Here is a 14,940-nt window from a genome sequence, read left to right as displayed (position 1 = left end):
CCCCCCCCGACGATTACACTACCTCCTTTTGCCACGAACTCCCCGATCCAGGTTGAGATCTGCACTGCAGTAATCCTGCAGTCTTATAAAACGCCTTACCCTTCCGAATCGAAGGTTCTTGTCTGCTACTCTGTCTTATCTGATGACTAACTACAAAGTTCCACCGCAGTCCGAACCTACCTAAAAAGTCTCAGCGTAAATACGCGCTAGTTGTATCTTGGGGTATACTTGTCTTAACATACATCCAACCTACCTTGCCAAAATATCTTCCTTTTTTTATACATAGAGATTGTTTAATACTTTGGTTTTACTTTTTCAAGTTTGTCGAGGGGACTTAAAACGTTAAAATCTTTAAAAAGCCCGGGGAGAAACAATGACTGGTTCTCACTTTGTCACTTACGTGTTCTTGTTCCACTGACTCCCCACACTCTTCCGGTTAATTAAACCGCAATGTTATTCCACAGATCCAGAAAAACCAAACACTCCAGCTAACTTTTTTTTTTTTTTTTTCTCCATTCCCTAACGGGCGAACTATTAAGCCCTCCATACATGGGCGAACAATTTGCGCAAACATACGATTATGTTAGCGCATACAGTTCATCCGTAATATGGTCCTGTTCGTGTGCTTGTACAAGCTGTATGAGTAAAATCGGTCTGGATTGAAACATTTTGCACAGTTCGCCCGTGTAAGATACCTACTGTTTCTGTGCTTGTATAAGCCGAGTACGATGGTTTCGGATGGTTGTGCAAGCTGTATGCATAAAATCGGTCTGGATCTCTGGATCGACATATTTGGCGCAAACACTCCTTGACAACCTGTTCGCACGTGTATGGTAGGGTTTGTGCAAACTTTAAACTTAGATGAACACCTCTTCCATGTTTGCACAAGCGGTTGCAAGGTATATGGGGGGCTTTAGATGCGTCATGTCCATATCTATTGGGAAAGTACGCAATACGACAGCAGCGCAAAGTTCTTTATCGAATAACCCCTTGGGGAGCCGATTTCATCACCGCCTCACTGAATTACTGATCCATTTCGGCCTCGCGTTATCACATGGACTTGTCACGAGTTCAAAGGGTTAAATGGATAGAACAGAGACGTAATTTTCAACTGCTTCTCCCGTGGCCGCCTTCCTCATCACGTGCCAATTTTTACTTTCTATTACCCTATGGGGAATAAGGGACTTACTTTCTATTACCCCATGGGGAATAAGGGATTTACTTTCTATTACACTAAGTATGGGGGAATACGGGACTAACTGGTGATGAAGTGAACGACCGAGCTGATAGGAAAAGGCTGACGAAAAATGCTGACCCCATCTGAACGGAAACATTGCAAAAGAAGAAGAAGATGGGGAATCTGAAATTTCTAATGTAAAAGTATTGCAATTTGTTCAAATGTTCAATTTTGGGAAATGGGTGGGAAATTATATCCGTTTTTAGGGTCCTTCGGAGTCCAAAGAAGTTGACCCTATGTACTTGTATTTTATTCACCATAAATAGTTCTACAGTAATGTAATAGAAAGTCGTGTAATGTTCACACCGATATATATATAATTATTATTTTTTTTTTTTTAATATCTTTTCTGTTTGCACGCAGTAGGTATTTGTAATTGTGTATGTACTCGTATATTTTTGCAGTTACGTAAAGGGTTAAAATTAAGATGATGCAATCAATTAAAGACCATGCCCATCAGATGGGAGATGGCAAAAACTACGATAAAAAATTAATAAAAAAAGATATTACAGTATCTATGTATCGTAATAGTCGATTAAACATGCTACAGATAAAATAAATAAATACTTCCATCTGTATAACAGTTATAATAAATCAAAATTATGACGAAACGAAGCAAGATGAAGGCAAAATATTGAACTTTAGAATAAATAAAAAAAATATTGATTACCTTGTCGAAAAGTGAAAAGAGCAAATAAAAATCCCGATCCAAAACCAGATTAAATCGATTTCGAATCCCAACCAGGACGGAAATTTTCAAATCAAACTTTTCCGTTCTTGGATATGCATGTATGTAAAAGAATATGCCTTGAAGTAAAGAGAAAGCGGTACGAAGGTACAATCTTTGATTTTTTAGCTAAATCCCCTTTAGGGATTTCTTTATTTTATATTTTTTTTGGGGGGGGGCTCACAAGAGTCGAACCCAGGACCTTACCTGTGTGAGGAGTGAGTGTAAGCTGACGAGGGCGAGGCGCTGGGGGGCTGCTGTTTCTTTTTCAACTCTTGGATATGCATGTATGTAAAAGAATATGCCTTGAAGTAATGCGAAAGCGGTACGAAGGTACAATCTTTGATTTTTTAGCTAAATCCCCTTTAGGGGTGTTTTTATTTTATATTTATTTGTGAGTCGAACCAAGGACCTTACCTGTGTGAGGAGTGAGTGTAAGCTGACGAGGGCGAGGCGCTGGGGGGCTGCTGTTTCTTTTTCAATGCTTCCTTGTAGCAGATAGAGCAGAGTCCGTCCGTAGCCGGGTTGCCATAGAAACCGCATCCGCTTCGGCACAACGCTTGCATGGAATTTGATTCCCGCTCCATTCTTCGCTTAGGAAGTCCTTCTTCAGGGAAGTTTTTAGAAAGTCCTCTGGGTTGAAGTCTTCTTCGCTTAGGAAGTCCTTTTTCAGGGAAGTTTTTAGAAATTCTTCTGAGTTGAAGTCTTCTTCTGTTTAGATTCTTCGCTTAGGAAGTCCTTCTTCAGGGAAGTTTTTAGAAAGTCCTCTGGGTTGAAGTCTTCTTCGCTTAGGAAGTCCTTTTTCAGGAAAGTCTATAGAAATTCTTCTGAGTTGAAGTCTTCTTCTGTTTAGGAAGTTCTTTTCACGAATTCTTTTTAGAAAGTCCTCTTTTTTTCAAGTCCTTTTTGCTTAAGAAAAAGCTAGGTCTAGATTTCACACACGAGTTTCTCCTATGAGAAGATTAACTTAGTCCTCTTTTTTTCAAGTCCTTTTTGCTTAAGAAAAAGCAAGGTCTAGATTTCACACACGAGTTTCTCCTATGAGAAGATTAACTTAAATTTAAATTTTAAACAGTGAAAAATTTTCAACACAAAAATATAGGAAAAAAGTTATTTCTTACAGATTTGGTGGGTTGTTTTTGTAAACAATTTATTCGTTTAAAGTCCAATTGGAGGTTTTACTATCGGGAGAAAGCCAATTTTAAATTGATTTGCACCTTTACAGATCTGATTAATTCTTTGTCCGAAACTTCTTTTAAACAGTGAAAAATTTTCAACACAAAAATATAGGAAAAAAGTTATTTCTTACAGATTTGGTGGGTTGTTTTTGTAAACAATTTAATCGTTTAAAGTCCAATTGGAGATTTTACTATCGGGAGAAAGCCAATTTTAAATTGATTTGCACCTTTACAGATCTGATTAATTCTTTGTCCGAAACTTTAGTTGTGTGTGGGAGGTTGTAAAAACAATGAGTTGTTAATAATGGTCAGATTTGGTTACTTTTAGGTTTTTAGTTTTGTGTGAATTTGATTAGATTTTATTGGTGGAAATTTTCGTTTTTTGGTTAAATTTGTGTTGAGGGTTTTGGTATTGTAAAAATTGCGATGGAAATTGGTATTGTGCTTTTCTTTAGGGGAAAATAAATTTCCTTTCAAGCTTTTATTTATTTCTTTTTGATTTACTGTGAGAATACCAGCCTGAATTTCCCTTGCTAAAATAATAGCAAAGGTTGAGTGCGAGGGGCATCCACCCGTAAAATTTGTAGCCAATTTCACCCAAAGCAATCACCCTAGTTAGGGCTGATTGAGAGGCTGACGAAAAATGCCGACCCCGTTTGTACACGGGAAAAGGCGAAGAAGAAGACAAAGGGCGTAACTTACCGGTCAGGCCGACGTTTTGGTATTGTAAAAATTGCGATGGAAATTGGTATTGTGCTTTTCTTTAGGGGAAAATAAATTTCCTTTCAAGCTTTTATTTATTTATTTTTGATTTGATTTTTATTATTGATGACTGTAGAGCACGAATTCCGGCGATCTCAACAGCAGGGCTGGAAACTTGATTTCTCAATTCACAGGGGAGGATTCGAGCAACACGTCGAAGGTGTCAGAAAGATGGGATTTCGAGTGATGTCACGACCACGCCTGAAACAAAAACAGAGGGAAACCAACAATTAGAATCCGGAGAAATAATCAGAAAGATGGGATTTCGAGTGATGTCACGACCACGCCTGAAACAAAAACAGAGAGAAACCAACAATTAGAATCCTGAGAAATAATTATGTATCACTTTACTGTATTAATTCTTTCACGAGCACATTAAACTTAGAGCTGAATCCTTAATTAAATTAGGTAAGTCATAGAACCATTGGAGTTGATTGGAGGCCGGCCTTGGAGCTTGGAGGGTAGCGCATCTGCCTTGAAAGCACTTCATGGGTTCAATTTCAGCAAGGGGCGGATTTTATCCTAAACAGATAAGGTTTGTTATCGGAACGGCTGACTTTCTCCTATCCTATCTTCCTCCTGCTTTCGGGAAGATAAGACCTTATCAGTTAAAGTTCCCTCTATCAAAACTATTGAAAAAAAAATGGAAACCGCAATTTTAAGACTCCATTTTTTTCAAAAGGTTTGATAGAAAACCTCTTGAAAAAATGGAGTCTTAAAATTGCGCCCGTCTCAAAATGACCCCAACCCAGCCTACTCATCAATTCAGAGCACATGTGTATGTCATATCTCGTACTGTCTAGTACATTTTTATTTCTGTACTCAATATCTCTTATTCGCCCTTGACACATGCAAGGAAAAACACACACGACTCAAGCCTTCCATATACAGTACAAACATATCCCATAATATAGTACATACTATTCCATATTCATACAGACATAAGGAAAACGAGTACTTATTCGATAGAAATGCATGCAAAACTATACGCGGAGTTTTCCCAAGGAAAACACAATTCAGAGCCCATGTGTATGTCATATCTCGTACTGTCTAGTACATTTTTTTTTCTGTACTCAATATCTCTTATTCGCCCTTGACACATGCAAGGAAAAACACACACGACCCAAGCGTTCCATATACAGTACATATCCCATGATATAGTACTATTCCATATTCATACAGACATAAGGAAAATGAGACTGTATTCGATAGAAATGCATGCAAAACAATACGCGGTGTTTTCCCAAGGAAAACATCGGTAGAACTAAATGAAATGTTTTATTGTTCGAGTTATTTCCTTCGCCTCGGTGTCAACTGTTTTTTTTTATGGTTCGGACATGTAGAAAGAAGAGATCAAGAATATGTTGGAAAGAGGTTGAGAGATATGGAAGTTGGAGGTAAGAGAGACAGGGGAAGACCAAGAATGAGATACATATATGGACAAAGTGAAACAGGATTTGAAAGAAGCCTCATTTACACTCCTGTTTGTCGTCAGAGGAGGTGGAGGCTTCGGCACTCGGACTGGGTCCTGCCGCACTCTCTTCCGACTGGAACAAAACACAAATAAGACGGGTTCCATTAGTTATAGTAGGTAAATAGTAGTTCGAACTGCAAAAGATAGCTACACTCTATCAGAAAGATGGGATTTCGAGTGATGTCACGACCACGCCTGAAACAAAAACAGAGAGAAACCAACAATTAGAATCCTGAGAAATAATTACGTATCATTTTACTGTATTAATTCTTTCACGAGCACATTAAACTTGGAGCTGAATCCTTAATTAAATTAGGTAAGTCATAGAATCATTGGAGTTGATTGGAGGCCGGCCCTGGAGCTTGGAGGGTAGCGCATCTGCCTTGAAAGCACTTCATGGGTTCAATTTCAGCAAGGGGCGGATTTCATCCTAAACAGATAAGGTTTGTTATCAGAAGGCTGGCTTTCTCCTATCCTATCTTCGTCCTGCTTTCGGGAAGATAAGACCTTATCAGTTAAAGTTCCCTCTATCAAACCTATTGAAAAAAAAATGGAAACCACAATTTTAAGACTCCATTTTTTTCAAAAGGTTTGAAAGACCTTATCAGTTAACCATAGCATGTTTGCTCTACTAGTTACACCTACAATCATGGTCGAGTTATTTCAGCAGCACTATTTTACAACACAGTCCAGGTATGTAAGTAGTATGTAGGTAGTACCTACAAGAGTACAAGATATGTACATACAACACAGTCCAGGTATGTACGAGTACCTACAAGGTAGGTACTACCTACATAGCTGTGGGAACTGCAAAGACATTCCAAGAATTCTCTATGAATGTTCCTCTCAGGAAAGTTATTTTGAGTTAAGAACTAATTTGGAGCTATGGTTTTTTTTTCTTTCATTGTCTCTCTTTCTACCCCCCCTCCCTCTCCCTCCATCAAAAGAAGTACCTGATAATGTACAAACATAAATTCCATAAATACTAGGAGCAGAAAAGATTTTGACAGAATATGAAGTCTATGAACATAAAAAAAAAGCGAAAATTCCCAAGAACATCACAGCCTGCCTGTTACCTACGATAAGATGACTAAATATTTTGTAAGAATCATGAGAGGCTATAAAAAAAATCCATAAATTCACCGTACTTCAAGTTAGTTGTTTTAATTAAGACAGCACAAAGAAATAATGCAAAATAATCATCATAGAACTTCTAAATGTTAATAAATGTAACAAAAATCTGAAAAGAGGAGGAGGAGGAGGAAGAAGAGAAGAAGGAGGAGGAGAAAGAGGAGGAAGAAGAAGAGGAGGAGAAAGAGGAGGAGGAAGAAGAGGAGGAGGAGGAGAAAGAGGAGGAGGAGGAGGAAGAAGAGAAGAAGGAGGAGGAGAAAGAGGAGGAAGAAGAAGAGGAGGAAGAAGAAGAGGAGGAGGAGGAGAAAGAGGAGGAGGAGGAGGAGGAAGAGGAGGAAGAAGAGGAGGAGGAGAAAGAGGAGGAGGAGGAAGAGGAGGAGGAGGAGAAAGAGGAGGAGGAGAAAGAGGAGGAGGAGGAGAAGAAGAAGAGGAAGAAAGGGAGGCAGAGATAAGGGAAGGGGATGGGGAGGTCATCCAAATAAACAAAGAAAATATCGTTCCGCAAGCGAAGAGAGAAGGAATAAGTACATCAGACTAGGAGAAAGCCAGCCGTTCCGAGAACGAACCCTATCTGTTTAGAATAAAATCCACCCCGACGGGAATCGAACCTATAGGTAGACGCTAACCCTCCAAGCTGGATGCAAATTATTTAAAATTTCAAGGAGGAAAAAAAAACTTATACCAACACTAATTAAACAAATAAATTTATTTTCCTTTATTTTAAGAATACCTATAGGAAATAAATACATAGCGGAAGAATAACCCTCCAAGCTGGATGCAAATTATTTAAAATTTCAAGGAGGAAAAAAAAACTTATACCAACACTAATTAAACAAATAAATTTATTGTCCTTTATTTTAAGAATACCAACACTAATTAAACAAATCTATTTATTTTCCTTTATTTTAAGAATATAGGAAATAAACACAAAGCGGAAGAGAGGAAGGGATAACAACGTCAGAGTTTTGCGGAAGTAGAAACAAAGATTTGATAAATATTCGTGAATTGATAAATTAATTCAATTCCTACAAAGATAGGAAGCATACATAGCTATAAACAAAGCTAATACATAGGTAAGTATACCTATGTAAATTAATTAATTATAAAGCACATATTGTGTATTATGTGTGCTACATAATTATGAACATAATGTTTAACCGTGTGATTGTTCATAATGTTCTCATTAACCCTTTGAGAATTCGCAATATGTTTTTGTTTGTTTTTCCACATGCATCAATTCCGGGTTGTACCTATTCCGGGGTGAACATCAATTTTAGGTAGGGTTGTAAAAAAAAAATCAAGATTGGTTCTTTTTCTTAATTTAATTATGTATTCTTTTTCTTTCCTTTTGATTCTTCTTTTTCTTTTATTCTCAACTTTAAGTAAAACCCAAGAGTAAACTACTGTTCACATTGTAATAATGGCAACCGTCACATATTCCACATTGGAAAATCACACATTTCGCTATGTAAACAAAAACTTTTCGTGGGCATACCCACAATTTCCCAGACTAAAATATAGGCCCGCGCATACCTACTATTTCCACTATATGTAGATGCCCTAGCCCTAGACACACAAACACAGGGTATTATAATATCTATTATGTATAAGCCAAACAGGCCCGCGCATACCTACTATTTCCACTATATGTAGATGCCCTAGCCCTAGAAGAGTTTTGCGGAAGTAGAAACAAAGATTTGATAAATATTCGTGAATTGATAAATTAATTCAATTCCTACAAAGATATAGGTAGCATACATAGCTATAAACAAAGCTAATACATAGGTAAGTACCTATGTAAATTAATTAATAAAGTTACATAAAGCACATGTGTATTATGTGTGCTACATAATTATGAACATAATGTTGAACCGTGTGATTGTTCATAATATTCGTTAACCCTTTGAGAATTCGCAATTTTAGCATCACACAGCGAGTTATTTTTAAAAATCTGGTGTGAACATCACACGACTTTCCTTATCCTATTGAATGATGCTTATTTGAGTGTTCTTTTACCCTAACTTTTACAATATCTCTACACCGGTCTTAACCAAAAGTTTCGTGTCGCATCCTTATTGTCACATTTGACAGCTATACATACCAAGTCTCTAGCTCTTACCGTTTACCGTTCTCGAGATATTTTGTTTACAGACAGACACAACGGACCAATGGCTGAAACTTTGGATTTAGGCTCTAGGGACCTCAAAACGTGTTTTGACACTAAAAACTGAGCATCAAAAATTTGACCCGATTACATTACTTTCCTTCCTATAGGAAGTATAGGATAAGGAAAGTAAAAATCGACGAAGTTAGAAGGGGGGGGGTCGGGGGGTAGAACACCTTTCCTCCAAACACAAGTTAAGTTGATACCTACCTACTTGAAGTTAATGGCATCCAATAGATTGGATAGAGGGAACTGTAACATTCTGCTAAGGTCTTATCGCCTCGAAAGCAAAAAGAAAGACAGGATAGGAGAAAGCCAGCCGTTCCGAGAACGAACCTTATCACTTCAGGATAAAATCCGCTCCGGGCGGGAATCGAACTCGTGGCCTAGCGCTTACAAGGCAGACGCGCTACCAACCAAGCTAATTAGGCTGACAAATGACGATAAAAGCTCAATTTCAAAATCTGACCTCTAATCGTTCATCTTGACCTCTATCGTTCATCTTGATCTCTAATCACAGCTTATGTACGTTATCCTCTAATCCCCTTCCTCTAGTTTACCACCACCAGTTGATAAATGATAATAAAAGCAATGTTCATTTTCAAAATCTGACCTCTAATCTATCGTTCATCTTGACCTCTAATCAAAGCATAATGTACGTCATCCTCTAATCCCCTTCCTCTAGTATACCACCACCAGTTGATAAATGATAATAAAAGCAATGTTCATTTTCAAAATCTGTCCTCTAATCTATCGTTCATCTTGACCTCTAATCAAAGTATAACGTACGTCATCCTCTATTCCCCTGGTAGGTAGAATAGAAGACGAAATGAGGCTGGGAATGGTCGGCATTCCTGTGTCCGTACTGAAAAGGAAGAAATTCAAAATTAATACTCGAAGAAACAAGAAACACAGAAATTGACATTTATTGAGGGACATACTACGGGATGGGCATGCTACGACACAGACCACATGCGTCTGATGTAGCAAGACCCCCACCGCCAAGAAAGCTGAAATTTGGTGGGATTGTGAAATTTGCGATACGGATTTTTAACCGAAAGGTAGGTAGAATAGAAGACGAAATGAGGCTGGGAATGGTCGGCATTCCTGTGTCCGTACTGAAAAGGAAGAAATTCAAAATTAATACTGGAAGAAACACAGAAATTAACATTTAATGAGGGACATACTACGGGATGGGCATGCTACGACACAGACCACATGCGTCTGAAATGGGAAAAGTACCCCTCGCAGTACGCCCACCATTTAGGGGACCACAAGAGTGTGAGATACGGATTTCTAAACCGATCTCAATCTCGAGTTATGATCAATTTCCCGTGGCGAAGCACGGGGAATCTGCTAGTTATCAACAGAGTAATATTAGACTCTCGAGTGGATGGTGTTTAAACACTAGGCGAGGTTAACACCGGAGACTTTCTCTACCACCTAACGGACCAAACCCTTAGAGTTCCATTATTATGTGGTCAATTAAAAAAAAAGATAAAATCCCATGCCTCGGTCGGGTTCGAACCCCCGCGTCTTCCTGTTTACCAGGCGAGCGTCTTGACCACTACGTCAAGCGAGCTGTGAGTATACCAGCCTGAATTTCCCTTGCTAAAATAATAGCAAAGGTTGAGTGCGTACCCCTCGCAGTACGCCCACCATTTAGGGGACCACAAGAGTGTGGCCGAGTGGTCAAGAGCACAGACTCTCAACCTGTGTTCGAATCACAACCAGGACGGAAATTTTCAAATCAAACTTTTCCGTTCTTGGATAGGTGCGAAAACCAAATGTCGGCCCAAAGCAATCACCCTAGTTAGGGCTGATTGAGAGGCTGACGAAAAATGCCGACCCCGTTTGTACACAGGAAAAGGCGAAGAAGAAGATAAAGGGCGTAACTTACCGGTGAGGCCGACCTTCTTGCGGCACATCCCGCATCTGTTCTTCTTTTTGCTTTTGCCGTCATCCTTGTCGTCCTGTTTGTCGTCAGAGGAGGTGGAGGCTTCGGCACTCGGACTGGGTCCTGCCGCACTCTCTTCCGACTGGAACAAAACACAAATAACACGGGTTCCATTAGTTTTAGTAGGTAAATAGTAGTTCAAACTGCAAAAGATAGCTACACACTCTACAGCATTTACATATGCTCCAACTCCTTTCTTTGCAACATATGGGACCTTCCGAGGGACCTATCGGGCTCAAAATTTGATGAGAAAGTTTCCTTTGTGTTGAACTTTTTCTTCAAAGTGTCATTAAAATTGGATGAACCGTTCGAGAGGTATCGTGGATCAAACATACAGACGAACTCAATGTAAAACCGTCGAATCAAAACTTAGACCTCACATGGTTCAAGTATTTGCTGATTACATTTAGTAAATTAGCCTCCAACTCCTTTCTTTGCAACATATGGGACCTTCCGAGGGACCTATCGGGCTCAAAATTTGATGAGAAAGTTTCCTTTGTGTTGAACATTTTTTTTTTCTTCAAAGTGTCATTAAAATCGGATGAACCGTTCGAGAGGTATCGTGGATCAAACATGCAGACGAACTCAATGTAAAACCGTCGAATCAAAACTTAGAACTCACTTGGTTCAAGTATTTGCTGATAACATTTTGTAAATTAGTAATTTTATTAGGATTTAGTATCTACATTCTACATATTTAGTAAAGAACGATACTCATGTATAAAAAAAGGTATGTATGTCTACATTATCGTACGATTTTGATGGAATGATAAAACAAAGTTTATCTATCGTGAACACAAAAAAAGAACGAAAGATTGGTTCACACTTCTAATAAAGAAAATCAGTGGGGGTAGGAAAGAATGGTGAGTGGGTTTTACCTATTGAATAAGAATACAGGAGGCTGTGGTTATACACAGGATTGTAGTTCAGAAAATCACACCATTTCTGGACAGAGCCATCAGAAAACTGCGTGAGAGAAAACAAGGCTGTGGTTATACACAGGATTGTAGTTCAGAAAATCACGCCATTTCTGGACAGAGCCATCAGAAAACTGCGTGAGAGAAAACAAGTATTTCTTTTTCTTCGCCTTTTCCCGTGTACAGACGGGGTCGGCGGTCTTCGTCAGCCTCTCAATCAGCCCTAACTATAGGGTGATTGCTTTGGGCTGACATTTGTTTTTCAATTCAGTATAAGGCTCATAACAGAGCAGATTGGAGAGCAAAGCGCATGGAGCTTTTTTACGTTCAGTTTTATATGGTTATCGTTATTTCCTTCTACCTGCTTGATGCTCCATGTCTATTCTTTCCTCTCTGTTTTGAACCTAAGGAGCAAGAGAGGGAAGAAATGAAAATTACCAAAAAAACCTAAAACATTATAAATATATAACCTACTATATAAATTTGTGTTTCTTCTGCAAAAGTATGTACAAAGTTTTTAATTATTATTACTTTAAATAAATGATAAAAAAAAAGGTTCGAAAATTAAGACAAGACAGAGGGGGGAGGGGAGGGACCTCATTGGAATTTCGATCGAAAGAAGCAAAGATAACGTTTTCACTTCTGGGCAAGTGGAAACACATTTTTTTGGGATATCTCTAATATTCTATCATAAATAAAGAGAATGAATCTTTAGCAAATATTTATAGGTACCTACCTATCGGGTAATCTATAACCTACTATATAAATTTGTGTTTCTTCTGCAAAAGTATGTACAAAGTTTTTAATTATTATTACTTTAAATAAATGATAAAAAAAAGGTTCGAAAATTGAGACAAGACAGAGGGGGGAGAGGAGGGACCTCATTGGAATTTCGATCGAAAGAAGCAAAGATAATGTTTTCACTTCTGGGCAAGTGGACACACATTTTTTTTTTGGGATATCTCTAATATTCTATCATAAATAAAGAGAGTGAATCTTTAGCAAATATTTATAGGTACCTACCTATCGGGTAATCTTACCTAGTCAAATAACCCAACATTTGCAAAAATCTATTTATACCTAACCTATCGTAGCAAAGAAACAACTGCTACATTAGACTCGTGTGGTCTGTGTCGTAACAAATTCTACTATATTGTGATGGTATAAATAACTACAAATTATATAGTTTTTTTTTTCACATTTGCAAAAATCTATTTATACCTAACCTATCGTAGCAAAGAAACAACTGCTACATTAGACTCGTGTGGTCTGTGTCGTAACAAATCCTACTATATTGTGATGGTATGAATAACCATAAATTATACAGTTTTTTTTTCTTTTAACGGGTATTGAACTGAGGCCCTCCATCTCTGTGCTTGTTGAACGTTGTCATTCATGTGAAATATTGAGTTTCCCCTGAGAAATACCACCTGGCCCACCCTGTAACTCCAAAGCAGTTCATTAAATCATACCCTTTGCAAAAATCTATTTATACCTAACCTATCGTAGCAAAGAAACAACTGCTACATTAGACTCGTGTGGTCTGTGTCGTAACAAATTCTTCTATATTGTGATGGTATAAATAACTACAAATTATACAGTTTTTTTTTAACGGGGATTGAACTGAGGCCCTCCATCTCTGTGCTTGTTGAACGTTGTCATTCATTTGAAATATTGAGTTTCCCCTGAGAAATACCACCTGGCCCACCCTGTAACTCCAAAGCAGTTCATTAAATCATACCTACGAAGTCACCCAGTATTTCCATAGCAATCAAACAATTCCAACTCCAAACCTTATTATTAAAGATCTGAGCAGTTATACAGTGACAAACCTCCATCAAACTCCAAACCAATGAAATCAACTCCAAATTACACGCTTAGAAAAAAAAGAAAAAAAAAATCAATTGAAAATTACCTACGTACGTATAAAATACATAGTAGGTACGTATAAAATACTCACAACATATAGTTGTTTAGATAAATCTTTCCTTTCCTCTTGTATCAAGGCACATTTTTGCCAAAAGATTGAAAACCAAACAGACAAATATCGAAATTATTCGAAATCAAATCACCTTATTACATAAGAGGTATATCACGTTGACCTCTAATCTAATCTAAATGGAAATCAACACACAAGTACCTTAAGGGATCATTTCAAGCCTGCACATATGAATAGCTAATCCCCGTTCATTTTAAAGAGTGAAAAAAGGAATTCCCTAAATAATTAACAGTTCTCTAGTGTTATAACATGCAAGTACCTTAAGGGATCATTTCAAGCCTGCACATATGAATAGCTAATCCCCGTTCGTTTTAAAGAGTGAAAAAAGGAATTCCCTAAATAATTAACAGTTCTCTAGTGTTATAACATCCTTTCAGGATTTGTATCAGTATTTTGTTTTGTTTTACTCCTGGTGCCAGTTTCTGATAGAGCTTGACCATACACCAAGCATGCTGGTTTAGATACCAAGCTATTCGTATCCACAATGCCCGAATCTTTGCTTTCCCTCTTTTCAAATTGTCCGCGGGCATTTTCAAAGTGTTTACCAATATCAGTTCCTTCAACGTTTGGAACTATGCTAGTGCTTGTTGTTTTGGTATTTGGAACTATGCTCGTGCCTGCTCCGTTGGTACTTTCAACATTTCCCGTTCCAACGCTATCTAAGGTATCTTCTACCTTCTTGGAGTATTCAGCAGAACTTTCAGAGGCATTGTTATTAGATTTGTTGGTCACTCCACCATCTAGATTGTCTTTTGCACCTGGTTTACCGCTTTTAAGGGCATGAATAGCATCTTCAAACTCGTCACCAATGTCAATTCCTCCCATGTTCTGTATCTGGCTTAGCATTGGTACCCGATTCTGACTGGGTTTCAGGATTTGTGTCTACAGTTTGTTCAGTTTGAGTACTAGTGCCCGTTTCTTGCTGGCTTCCAGGAGTTGTATCAATATTTTCTTTCGTTTCACTGCTGAAGCTTTCAAGATTTCTGTCTGTAGTTTGTTTGGTTCCAGTTCTTTCAGGATTTGTATCAGTATTTTGTTTTGTTTTACTCCTGGTGCCAGTTTCTGATAGAGCTTGACCATACACCAAGCATGCTGGTTCAGATACCAAGCATGCTGGTTCAGATACCAAGCTATTCGTGTCCACAATGCCCGAATCTTTGCTTTCCCTCTTCTCAAATTGTCCGCGGACATTTTCAAAGTGTTTACCAATATCAGTTCCTTCAACGTTTGGAACTATGCTAGTGCCTGTTGTTTTGGTATTTGGAACTATGCTCGTGCCTGCTCTGTTGGTACTTTCAACATTTCCCGTTCCAACACTATCTAAAGTATCTTCTATCTTCTTGGAGTATTCAGCAGAACTTTCAGAGGCATTGTTATTAGATTTGTTAGTCACT

The 14,940-nt window shown here is 38.2% G+C and overlaps 1 protein-coding gene and 2 long non-coding RNA genes across 3 annotated transcripts in view; 1 reads left to right on the top strand and 2 right to left on the bottom strand.

Annotated features, from left to right (window-relative positions):
- Positions 1 to 1,972, bottom strand: part of LOC113470028 (AN1-type zinc finger protein 6-like) — a 20,412-nt gene extending 18,440 nt beyond the window's left edge. The window contains exon 1 of the mRNA XM_026828170.1: positions 1,908 to 1,972. The gene's annotated coding sequence lies outside the window, so the exon portion shown is untranslated. The remainder of the gene's footprint in view (positions 1 to 1,907) is intronic.
- Positions 1,973 to 2,790: 818 nt separating this feature from the next.
- Positions 2,791 to 3,120, top strand: LOC113470031. The gene is made up of 2 exons (XR_003393245.1): positions 2,791 to 2,889; positions 2,977 to 3,120. It is a non-coding gene; the product is annotated as an uncharacterized LOC113470031 (long non-coding RNA).
- An 8,693-nt stretch (positions 3,121 to 11,813) lies between these two features.
- LOC113470030 lies at positions 11,814 to 13,792 on the bottom strand. Its single transcript, XR_003393244.1, has 3 exons — positions 13,043 to 13,792; positions 12,303 to 12,627; positions 11,814 to 12,017 (listed from the first exon to the last, which is right to left on the bottom strand). It is a non-coding gene; the product is annotated as an uncharacterized LOC113470030 (long non-coding RNA).
- Positions 13,793 to 14,940: the final 1,148 nt, after the last annotated feature.

This window comes from Diaphorina citri, unplaced genomic scaffold (genome assembly GCF_000475195.1).
Source record: "Diaphorina citri unplaced genomic scaffold, Diaci psyllid genome assembly version 1.1 scaffold1349, whole genome shotgun sequence".
NCBI lineage: Eukaryota > Metazoa > Arthropoda > Insecta > Hemiptera > Psyllidae > Diaphorina > Diaphorina citri.
This window is presented reverse-complemented; position numbering and strand designations above follow the sequence as displayed.